At 38.8% G+C, this 13,133-nt stretch overlaps 1 protein-coding gene across 1 annotated transcript in view; it reads right to left on the reverse strand.

The window, feature by feature from the left end:
* LOC131427734 (serine protease inhibitor 88Ea-like) overlaps window positions 1-12,835 on the reverse strand; it is a 33,669-nt gene extending 20,834 nt beyond the window's left edge. Inside the window, exon 1 of the mRNA XM_058591186.1 lies at window positions 12,632-12,835. The gene's annotated coding sequence lies outside the window, so the exon portion shown is untranslated. The remainder of the gene's footprint in view (window positions 1-12,631) is intronic.
* Window positions 12,836-13,133: the final 298 nt, after the last annotated feature.

Below are 13,133 nucleotides of genomic sequence, written 5' to 3' on the forward strand. Positions count from 1 at the left end.
AACTGTTGGAGGCCTACAAATTTTCTTCGTACGTACAACTGACTGACTGATACGGGGGAAAGGCGTTGTACGCGTAATTATTAATCTTACGCCAACATGCGGTTCTTTCGATTCTCATTTCAACAGTTCGGATGATAATTGCTGTTGTTTATGATTCGAGCATCAATTCACCGACACGAGAATTTTATGTTCGAAGAGGAGTAGTAGTAGTTTTCGTAGAAGAGATCAATTGACTTTAGGTAGATGACCTCCCAATCCAGTAGCTATAAAATGATGCGCATTCAAATTTTCTGGGAAGGTCAAACCCAATCAATTCGTTTTGAAGAATCGATTGTTGGAAAAACGACCAGAATAAGAGAGAACGAGCTGAGATCGTAATGCTTGTTATCACGACAATGCTCGGATTAAAAAAAAAGGTGGGTGGGTAATGTCACAGACTGAATGACTTTCTGTCGACTAACATATTCCTATCATACAATTAAGCAATATAATATGATTTTTTTTGTAGATTCAGATAATAGAGGTATTCTTCGCCTAATTCTTTTGGAATGAATAAATGGTTCTAAAAAGAACCAATTTGCGGACTTTAGCCTATGTTTACAACTTCAGAGACTTTTTTGCCAACATTTCATTTTTTGAATTCTGGAACTGAATTCAAGAACAGCTGGAGAGTTCATTTGAAAATGTCAGGTTCGGAATACAGATCAAGAAATCAGGTCATAAATTTAGTTCTAGAATTATGGAACTGAACTAATTTTCAGAATCCAGGTTCCGAATTTAGTTCTAGAACTATGTTTGTGTTTATATTCATTTATTTATACTCGGATTTATTCAAGTTACGGTCTTTCGCCGGGGTTCTAGAAATAGATTCTCAGCTTGAGTCCCGAACCGTACTAAAGGATCTGAATTCAGTTCCAAAATTTGGCTTCAGAATCCATGAATGGCATTTAGCTCTAGCATGCATAATTTGAATTCTCAAAATGAATTCTGAAACTGAGTTTTGTTATTAAATTATGGAACTCAATTCAGGATTTAATTTCTGGTTAAGAGATCCATTCTTAGGTATTGATAGGGAGTTTAGATCTAACACTTAGTTGTAGAGTTAGGAATTTTCACTCAGCTCCAGAGTCATAGTTTTTAATTCTGAACCTGTTAATCTGGAACTAAATTCTGAAATGAAAGTATTCGAAACCTGAAATTAAGTTCAGATTTCGGGTTGACCAGAATCCATGTTCTGAATTCAGTTCTAGAATTTAATCTCAGATTCAGTTCTCTGCTCCTGCTGGTTGTAGGCGACTGCTCGCGACGACGCCCGAAATGCGAATGAAAGCATGGCCTGAGCATTTGAGACATTATACCACGCAGAAGGTTTGTTGTTCGGTTCCGTCTAACGCACTAGAAAAAATGAATGATTTTCAATCGACTCGGGTACGAGCAAGACAAGCAAGCGCAATGAGTTTTCCTGGTTATTTCCAAAAGTTTGAGAAATTTTAGTTTTTGAGTTATCTTTAGATCTCACACAATTGAAAATTCAATCACGAATTGTTGATCATATTTTTGATGGCATGTGGCATTCTTCCATAGCACGCCCCATAGTAAAGTGAGACGTGAATTAAAAAACAATGGTTTTCAATTTAGTGGATTCTTTGAATCAACTTATATCAACATTTTTCAGTAACAAATTTTCGATCATTTAATGTGTATATCTTATATGAAAAATAAGTGCAATATGTATTTCTACGCGGCTTTATTACGTGGATTTCCGAAATTACGCGTTTTTTTACGCAGATTTCCGTAGCTGCGCTGTATTTTTACGTGAACAGTCTCACTTTAATATGGAGTGCCTTTTTAAAATTTACACCACACAAAAATGAATGTTCTTGTTAGTCTTGATTCTTTTTTTGAACACAGCAATATAACCTTTTTTTCCATACCATGGGAAATGTGATCAGAAATTTATTTTGAAATTTTCAGTTTTATGAGAGAACCATAAATAACTCAAAATTGAAGTTACCAAAAATGTTTTATATGAACAAGTATCAAACTGAAAACTTTATGACAAGTATTTGCCCTTTTTCTGTAGTAGTTTTAAGCGCCTATCGGTTAGTTATTTATTGATAGATTTGTCTAATTTAACTATCAGTCTATTTGAAAACATTCAATTTAACAAAATAAATAGAATGTAATCCTGAATCCCCAACCTCCTTGAACCAGCACCCCGTTTGAATCCTCCCTTGAACCCTCTCTTTAACCCTCCCTTGAACCCTCCCTTGAAAAACCCTAGATAATTTTAGATATTTTTCGAGATTACATTTTTAAGACATTTAGCATAAGAAATATTTCGATTTCGGAAATCTCAAAATCTCAAGACACAGAGTAAATATTTTTCAAACAAATTTTCACCAGGATAACACCAGATCTCGATGTTTCATTTATTTTTGAAGACATTTGGTTACAAAAATATTTGTCTATAGTTTTGAGGTTTTTTTTTACGCGGATTTCCGAAGTGGATTGAAGAGGCTACTGGGTTTGGTATATCAAACAATAATGTTTCGGTTTTATTTAGGCTTCAAGAACCAGCATTTGTTTATATAGCAGAGTTAGCAGCAGTTCATTATAGTTTGAGTGTAATCGTTACATTATCTCCAACCCATTATTTCCTCTCCACAGATAGTCTGAGTACAATTGAAGCCATTCGCTCAAACATGAATGGCAAGAATGAACCGTTTTTCTTGGGCAAAATAAAACAGTCCCTGAACGACATGTTAAACAATAATTATCTAATCACTATAGTCTGGGTTCCGGCTCATTGGTCCATTCCTGGCAATGAAAGAGCCAATATTTTAGTCAAGTGTGGTGCTATTGAGAGTGAAATTTATGAGCGACCGATTGCTTTCAACGAATTGTATAGCGCATCTCGCCAAAGAGCACTTGCCAGCTGGCAAGCTTCTTGGGATAAAGATGATCTGGGTCGGTGGATGCACTCATTTATTTCGAAAATATCGACAAAGGCATGGTCCAGGGGACTGGATGTGAGTAGGGACTTCATTCGTGTGATGTCCAGACTCATGTCCAATCACTACACGTTAGACGCACATCTCCTTCGAATTGGGCTCTCCGAGACTAATCATTGTGCTTGTGGCGAAGGCTATCGCGATATTGATCATGTCGTTTGGACATGCGTAGAGTATCGTGATGTCAGATCTCAACTAATAAATTCTTTGCGTACTCAAGGTAAACTATCCAATGTTCCAGTTCGAGACATTCTTGCTTGTCGTGACCTTCCATACATGAAATTTCTTCATCATTTCATTTAGCCCATTGGAGTTCCAATTCAAATTTTATTTTATGTTATACTGTTTTCTCTTCCATGAGTTCAACCAGTAGCCTGCTATCTTATATTAAATAAAAGTGATGAACTGATACAAACAAACCTAAATAGATATAAGATCATGTACAAAATAAATGTATTTTATTTAATGTAATTTAAAATAGCAAATCGCTTGATAAGAACAGTGTTTAGATTTGCTAATGAATACCATCATACTAATATGATATTCGAAATGTATTAGGTTTATAGTACTATGTATTGTGGATGCCACGGCGAAGAAAAACTTTTGTATATTGTCTATGAAATAAACGTATTTATGAAAAAAAGAAAGATTTTATTGCGTTGGTCGATGATTTTTTTACGAAAACTTACGGTAATCATTACAAATAACCGATGTTTCGGTCCATGAATTTTATTTTTACCGGACGATCAGTTATACGCAAGTTTTATTACAGAAATCTGTAAACAATTGTACTATTCTTATGTTGAATCGGAAAAGTCGCCGAGTACTGTAACAATCATACCATCCCTATGGCAAAATTATGTTCCAGTTACCGAGCTTCGGTAAATACTGATTGCTGTGAAAATTGTCAAACAGTTGTAAAAATTTTCAGAACGTGTCTTTTTATCAACTAATTAGAAGAAACAATCTTGAGGGGCTCGTCGAATGGATTGAGGTACTTCTGATGGACTCGACGGATTGTGAAGTGTTCTGGCGGGCGCTCATAATTCCGATCAACCGGGATATGAAATCGCTTTTTTTCTCAATTTTCAAGCAGCTGCAACAGATAAACTGTTTTTTTCCGCAAATATATTGGATCGCAGCCACAATCGGAACTCATTTTCTTCACCCGTTGCTCGTTTCTGTTAAAAATATCCAAATCCGAAAAACCTTATCGTAGGTAGAAAATTTGTGTTGTTTTTTTTTTCATTTTGATTATAGATGTTTCGAACCCAGATAGACTGCGTGAAAGGCTATGCCCACCCTTTTTTGTGTTTTGAAATCCCAAAATCCATTTGAATCCAGTATTTGAACCAAAAAAAAACAAAAAAAATCAAATCATTCGTTAGATAATTCCAGTTGATTTACAAAACTGTTCGGTAGATGTTTGACAGTTCAACAAAAATTTCATTACTGAACGTTCAGCAGTTGAAAATTCGGTAAAAATTACCGAATTATGCAAGTTCTTTTTGTGTGTAGGACAATAAAATCGTAGCCACGACTGGTTCTAATTCAACAACCGTTTTATTACTGGACGGTCTGTAATCAATTCAATTACTGAACTGATTACCGAACGTTCATCAGTAGAAAATTCGGTAAAACTATACACTTAGATTTTTTTCCCGAAACTCGGCAAAACTTTGCCGAAATTTGAACAGCCGAGTGCTCGGCAAACATTACAACTAAAATTCTCGGTAATTTTATTTGACAGATATTTTGCTTTTACCGAGATTTTCGGTTTCGAGAAAACTATAAATTACCGAGATCTTCGTCGCTTTTGGAAACAAATTACCGAAATTATCGGTGTTCAAGATTTTAAGCAATAAAATTTTAAATATAAAATGAACTTCCAGTTAAAACTCGTTATCATTGATTTATTTCTTTCAACATTGTGATATACTACATATGCCACCCAGTGCCAAGCTGTCGAAGTTAAATAACTTGGCTACGACAAGTCATCGAACATCAAGATCCAAGTCAGCCTTGAGACGAGAATACTCGTGACCATCGATTGAGTCATTCTCAGATAAGCAGTCGTCAAGAACGGACGTGAAGACACTTGTACCCCGACACGAAGCGATCCAGCCAGAAGAAATCCAAAGTTCCACATTGGCGACCGTGACAGGACACGAACCTGCAATCTGAACTTCGTAGCTTCCTTGGGTTAGCTTCTTATATCAGTACATACATCGAACATTTCGCTGACATTTCTAGCCCACTATGGTCAGTAGCTACCAGCAAAACATGGTCATGGGGAACTGATCAAGAAAGAGCATTTGAAGAACTTAAACAGCGAATAATACAATGCACTACCACATTAGGGTTCTTTTCCCAAAAAGATAAAACCATTTTATATACCGATGCCTCTCCAAGAGCACTTGGAGCAGTACTCGTACAGGAAGGAACAGATCGAAAACCAAGAATCATAAGCTTTGCGTCAAAGACCTTGACGGCTACAGAAAAAAGTACGCCCAGAATCAGCGAGAGGCTTTAGGAGCAGTATGGGCTGTCGAACATTTCTCATTCTTCTTGCTCGGTAGACGTTTCACTCTTCGAACAGATGCCCAAGGAGTACATTTCATTCTAAATAGATCTCGTGAGAATTCGAAAAGAGCCTTAACCAGGGCAGATGGATGGGCACTTAGGCTCAGCCCTTATGATTATGATGCGGAGTATGTGCGTGGGCGCGACAATATAGCAGATTCATCATCTAGTTTATATGTGAGAGAAGACGATCCATTTGATGAGCATCATAGTCCGTGGGAAGTAGCTGCTCTAGAAGCAAATACTGCGGGTTTCTTGACGGAACAGGAAATCCGAGAAGCAACTAAGGAAGATGAAGAACTCCAAAAAGTTGCTAACGCTTTAAACACGGGAGAGTGGTCAAAAGAACTGAAACGGTTTCAATCCCTAGAGAGTAATCTTTGGTTCCAAGACGGAATTCTCATAAAAAACGGGTGCGCTATAGTCCCTATCAAACTTCGAAAAAAGGCTCTCCATGTAGCACATGATGGCCACCCGTTATCCGCAAAAATGAAAAGCATTCTACGACAGCGAGTGTGGTGGCCGGGAATTTCCCGTGATGCAGAATTATGGGTCTTGTCATGCAGTGACGGGAGTCCCTCCGGAAGAAGTAATGTTGGGTCGGAAAATTAAGCGCCGACTTCCGCTCTTGCATCATAAGAAAGCGGACCATGATGAAAATTTATTAGATGTAAAAGACCGAGAAGCTAAGTTGAAGGCAAAAGTCCGTGAAGATACACGAAGAGGAGCACGAGAATCCAGGGTGAAACCTGGGGATACGGTTATTATTGAACGACTTTCTCGAATAAAGGGAGATTCAAGATTTGACCCGCTCCGTTACACGGTAATAGAAGAAAATAACGGAAATCTTGTCCTCTGTGACAAGGATGGTCGAATACTGAAGCGACATGTGTGTCAAACGAAAAAAGTTCACACGTGGCGGAGCACGGATACCCCAACTTAGGACACCATCTGTTCAAAGGATGAAGAACCTCTGAGGCGTTCTACGAGAGAAAAACGAGTTCCAGCTCACCTGGAAAACTTTATACAAGAACTCGAAGAAATAAATTGAAATAGTTATTAAAATTGATTTTAATTCATTACAATTATTCCGAAACAATTACTACTAGCAAAATATATGTACAAATTAATGGAGATAATACGAGGTGATTTTTTAAGAGCTTGAGAACTTTTTTAAACAATAAAACGCATAAAATTTGCAAAATCTCATCGGTTCTTTATTTTAAACGTTAGATTGGTACATGACATTTACTTTTTGAAGATAATTTCATTTAAATGTTGACCGCGGCTGCGTCTTAGGTGGTCCATTCGGAAAATCCGCTTTTTTATCGACAAATTTTGTTCAGCGATGAGGCTCATTTCTGGTTGAATGGCTACGTAAATAAGCAAAATTGCCGCATTTGGAGTGAAGAGCAACCAGAAGCCGTTCAAGAACTGCCCATGCATCCCGAAAAATGCACTGTTTGGTGTGGTTTGTACGCTGGTGGAATCATTGGACCGTATTTTTTCAAAGATGCTGTTGGACGCAACGTTACAGTGAATGGCGATCGCTATCGTTCGATGCTAACAAACTTTTTGTTGCCAAAAATGGAAGAACTGAACTTGGTAGACATGTGGTTTCAACAAGATGGCGCTACATGCCACACAGCTCGCGATTCTATGGCCATTTTGAGGGAAAACTTCGGAGAACAATTCATCTCAAGAAATGGACCGGTAAGTTGGCCACCAAGATCATGCGATTTGACGCCTTTAGACTATTTTTTGTGGGGCTACGTCAAGTCTAAAGTCTACAGAAATAAGCCAGTAACTATTCCAGCTTTGGAAGACAACATTTCCGAAGAAATTCGGGCTATTCCGGCCGAAATGCTCGAAAAAGTTGCCCAAAATTGGACTTTCCGAATGGACCACCTAAGACGCAGCCGCGGTCAACATTTAAATGAAATTATCTTCAAAAAGTAAATGTCATGTACCAATCTAACGTTTAAAATAAAGAACCGATGAGATTTTGCAAATTTTATGCGTTTTATTGTTTAAAAAAGTTCTCAAGCTCTTAAAAAATCACCCTTTATTTATAAAGTGGAAGGGAGATGTGATATACTACATATGCCACCCAGTGCCAAGCTGTCGAAGTTAAATAACTTGGCTACGACAAGTCATCGAACATCAAGATCCAAGTCAGCCTTGAGACGACAATACTCGTGACCATCGATTGAGTCATTCTCAGATAAGCAGTCGTCAAGAACGGACGTGAAGACACTTGTACCCCGACACGAAGCGATCCAGCCAGAAGAAATCCAAAGTTCCACAAACATTATGTTGGCTGTTGAACTTACAGGCTAGGAAATGTGAAATAAGACAAACATACGTCCCATGAAGAAAATATTGCCAAACATATACGCCGTACACACTGAGATTCAATTCCGTTGTTCGTTGTTCGTCATTTTACAAAAATTATGCAAATTTTTACCGGACGATCAGTGTTACGCAAGTTTTCATTACAGAATTCTGTAAATGGATATACAATTCATGCGGTAAATCTGAATAGTCGTCGAGTACGGTAAAACCCTACCGTCCATATGGTAAAAAAATCTTCCAATAACCGAACTAATACTGAATATAAAGACTGTCGTGAAAACTGACTGTCGTGAAAACTAACTGTCAAACAGTTGATAAAATGTTCAGCAAGTGTCTTTTTATTAACCAAACGAAAAAAATCTCGGAAAGTTCATCGAATGGATTGAGGTACAGGTGTTAAAGTTTTTGAAACTTTAGAACCACTAAAAATAAAAGATTTTCAACCAAAGGAAAACAAACAAACAACAAATTACCGAACAATCAGTTAGATCCATTTGGTTTGCAGTTAACGGTAGTTGTTTAACAGTTCAGCAATTACCGAACGATCGGTAATCAATTTGATTACCGAACGTTCAGCTGTTCAAAATTCGGTAAAAAATCTGTTTTAGTCCACCTAGTGGTGTAATGATGCCTTTCTCATATCAATCACACTATCATAAAAAAAAACTGTGGTATTCTTCAAAATTTTCTTCGATTCTTAAAAGAATAACCGAAATCGGTTTGTTTGACCGTCTACTGATAAAAACTATCAATTGGAAAAGATTTGAGGTCGATTTAGAAAACCTTTTAAGGTTTTTCCCCATTTTCAGTGATGGTATACAATTTTTAACCCACTTTACCCTATATTTCCGGATCCGGAAGTCGGATCCAAATAATATTCAGGAATTTTGTATGGGACCTCAAGACCTTTCATTTGAATCTAAGTTTGTGAAAATCGGTCCATCTCCGAGAAAAGTTAGTGCAAAAAAAAACGTTACATACACACATACGCACATACACACACATACACACACACACACACACACACACACACACACACAGACATTTTGCGTACTCGACGAACTGAGTCGAATGGTATATGACACTCGGCCCTCCGGGCCTCGGTTCAAAAGTCGGTTTTCACAGTGATTGCATAACCTTTCTATATGAGAAAGGCAAAAATTACCGAATTCTGCGATTTTTTCTAAGTGTGTGGAATGGATGCATTTCTATGTTTTTACAGTAGAGAATGCAACTCGATTTTCCGCAGAAAATCAGATTCCATTGAATATTTAAAGATATATATCATACCGAAGTCCAACCAATTTCATACAGTAGATTAGTAGAATCACCGAATTTCGGTTGGGGGAGTTGGAGTTGGAGCCCCGTTGAACTAGTTTTACTGCAGAATTTCTGAAGTTTTTTCCACTTATTTTTAAACTAACACTACATACCTGCACAATACTTCTACTTCACATAGAATAACAACACATTTTCATTCTATGTAAAGGTAACACTTAATTTTCACACTATTTTTGCAAGAGAAAAAACAACAACAAACCGTTCCAGCAAATTGAACGAATATTTCGTGCAATATGTCGTTCAACAAGCGCTCATAGACCAACAAAATAGAAAGGCCTGCTGAGAGGGTACACGCTTCTTTTTTTTTCGCTGAATCTCGGTAAAATAATTGCCGAGATTTGCACAGCCAAGTACTCGGTAATCACCTCGGCAAAAGATAAAATTGCAAGTTTGACAAACGTCAGTTATTACCGAAATTTAGCGTTAAAAAACTCTAAACACAGTGAAGGCCATGCAAAAACAGTTAATTCAGAACATATCCGATCCAATAGGGATTTCGATATTCCTCCAGACCAGAGAGCAATCACCTTCATCAAATTCGTCTGATATTACTACAAGTCGTGGCGTCTCGTAATTCTTATAATAACTTCTTGACAGTGAATCCCGTAATAACTTCCTGTCAGTAAAAGCAAGCTATGGAAAGCGATTTCTATAAATAACAATTTGTAAGGAGTGTATCGATAAATAGTTAGCAACATTCAAACAGTTATTACTCAGAAATGGCTTAATTTTTTGCAGCGTCTTTTGCGGTGACATGTTTGTTTACATGTCAATAACAGCTGCGCAATCGATTGGTTTCGGTACGGTTTATCGTTTCAATGATGAGTCGAATTGATCCGGAAACGCGAAAGAAAATTCCGCACACTTGGTGCTCAGAAAGTTGTGTCACGTACAACGAAATTGCAAAACGGGTGAAAGTGCACCACACCAGTGTCAAAAATATTATCGAGAAGTTCGGTAAGACCCTTTCCATGAAGGATTTGCCCCGATCCGGTAGGAAAACGGGTCCCAGTCAGCCCGGCCGGGACTTAAAAGTGGTTGAGTACATCAGGAAAAACCCATCGGCGTCGACGCGGGATTTGGCCAAGCAGTTCAACACCAGCATCGGGATGATTCAACGAATCAAAGTTCGGAACTCCCTGAAAACGTACAAGAAACTGAAGGTGCCGAAAAAGTCCCTGGTACAGCAAGTTCAGGCCAAAACAAGAGCGCTAAAACTGTATAACCGGATTCTACCGAATAAAGACGGATGCATCCTGATCGACGACGAAACCTACGCAAAAAAAACTCTCGAGCGCTGCCCGGACCGCCATATTATACGAAATCGGTGTACCAGGACCTGGACGACGCTGACACCACGGTGGCGATGGAAAAGTTTGTGCAGAAGGTGTTGGTCTGGCAAGCAATTTGTACCTGTGGTTTGCGGTCGTCGATTTTCTTCACGAAGTTCACAATTCATGCCAAGGTGTACGAGGAAGAATGTTTGAAGAAGAGTATGCTGCCTCTCTTCTGGTCGGATTTGGCTTCAGCCCACTACGCCAACTCCGTTATACAGTGGTTGTCAAAAAATAATGTACGATTCGTGGAAAAGGACATCAACCCACCGAGCTGCCCGGATCTTCGGCCAATTGAAAGGTATTGGCAATCCCAAAACATGCAGGAGTTAAAAAAAAACTGGACAGCTGTCATCAGGAAAGTCACAAAAGTAACTGTGCAGAATTTAATGAAGAATGTCAAGTCCAAAGTGCAAGCGTTTCACAGAAGCTATGATTTTCTTCAATATATTCAGTGAAATGCAGAAAAATGTAATTTTTATACAATATATTGAAAACTGAAATCTGAAAGTGAAAACTGTAAATTGCCCCTTAACGAAAAAAATGAAAATAAATAACAAGAAAAATCACACTGAAAATATTTCCTTTGATTTCGTTAAATCATTTAGATCGTCAAAGCAATAGAGTATGAATTTTGAAACGATAACATATCTGAAAGGGCCAAACTTACGTCTCAACAAATCACTTCATGGTAAACTACTAACCATTCTAATGTGTGTAATTTTAAATAAAGATTCAGTTGTGCTTCAATTTCCGTGACTCGAATAATCATTTCAGGGTTCAGAAATATCGGAAACAGCAATGTTCTGCAATGAATTTCCAATCCGTACTGATCCATATTTCCGGTAATTATGAGAAAAATTGATGCTACCGACATCCGGATTCATTTGGATTGTCTAGCTCATCTAAGTTTTTTACAATACATCCGCTATTGTAAGCCCGAGCTTTGGGAAGTATAAAAAGCTTCGCAATAAAACAATACACCATTATCTAGCCTTACGGTTTCTTTGGTTTTTGCAAATAACCAACGTTCAATAGTGAAGTTGCAGTGGAATCTTTCGGTTCTCGTCGTCCATGGTTAGTTGAATTATGACGCACATCGACTGGAATCTAAACGAAGCTTCAAATTTATTCAGAGCTTCGCTTCGGCCACGAACACAGACACCTTCCCAAGCCAAGGAATCTCCTTGATATCAGTCAACGATTCGAATTTTGCACAAATTGACACCACTCAACTAATGGCGAAAAAAGTATCTCCCCCCCACTTGAAGGTCAACTGCTGACACTCGAGCCGTGTCCGGCATGTCGGTCGGTGGAACATACTGAAAAGGATGGCGGACATGACAGTTCGCTCCGGTGATTCCGTCACCTCGCTCCTGATACCGACATACTTTTGAACATATTCACAAAGCTCAACGCGCCACTGTTTTTCATGTGTATTACGTAAAAATGACACCAAAGGGGAATCATGATTCAATTCCGAGTTACTTAATTTCTTCAACTTCAGCAGCCAAACAACTACATCAGAGGCCAACAGGCCGTCGTCGTCGCCGTCGCCGCCGCTTCACTTTCGTTTTCTTTTCCCCCGATGGCGCGGTAGTTGCATCGTCAATCTGTGCCATGCGATCACCGTGAGTCGGTAGTAGATTGATCATTATGGCATTTCGTGTAATCCGTTACACATCAGGGCATTGGAGCACAGCAGATGCACCTCCTATTGTGCCCCTGATTGATTCGTTACGACAGAGGAAACGATCATCACGCAGCCCCCTGCCCAACCAGCTCCCCTTGCGAGACTATTAAGTAGATCGCGTTTCATCAGGTTTTGCAACACACAGTTCTTAGTTCGTGATAACTTATCAAAGCACTCGGTGCACACTAATCACTAGGGGGTTTCCCAAACGCAAAGCAGACTTCAGTCACGACAGAATGACGAAGCATTGCTCCGCTAATAAAAACTAACTTAATCTAAATACAAACGCCATATTCCATCCAATCACGTACATTTTCCACCGTCTTTCAGTTCCAGTTCGGATTTGTAGATTACGTACACAACACACTGATTTCGGACGATACAATAAACCGGTCCAACTACCACGAGACGTACTACGAAACTGATCTTGATCGCACGCTCGATTGAACAACACACTCACGTACTGAAACAGTAAGCAAAAAAAAAGATAACGAACCGCCGCGCACGAACTTCTCCAACAGACTGAACACGATCGGCTCCGTAGCGTAAGCTTATTACCCAAAGCTTCGCTGGCCGGCGGGTTGTGGGTGGATCACAGAAGGCGTCATAATTGCGGTAAAATTTTCTTCGGACAAAATGTCACGGTAAGGAAATTGACATAGAGTTTGATAACGTAGCAGGCAGCTCAGCACTCTTTTTCGGGCATCATCTATCGATGTTCCTTCGGAAGCGCCCTCACGCCGTCACGAGAACCGGTTTTTTTACACTCATTTATCCTGAGAATTTTATTGGAAGCTTTTTTCTTGTTCGACG

This window comes from Malaya genurostris, chromosome 2 (genome assembly GCF_030247185.1).
Source record: "Malaya genurostris strain Urasoe2022 chromosome 2, Malgen_1.1, whole genome shotgun sequence".
Lineage (NCBI taxonomy): Eukaryota > Metazoa > Arthropoda > Insecta > Diptera > Culicidae > Malaya > Malaya genurostris.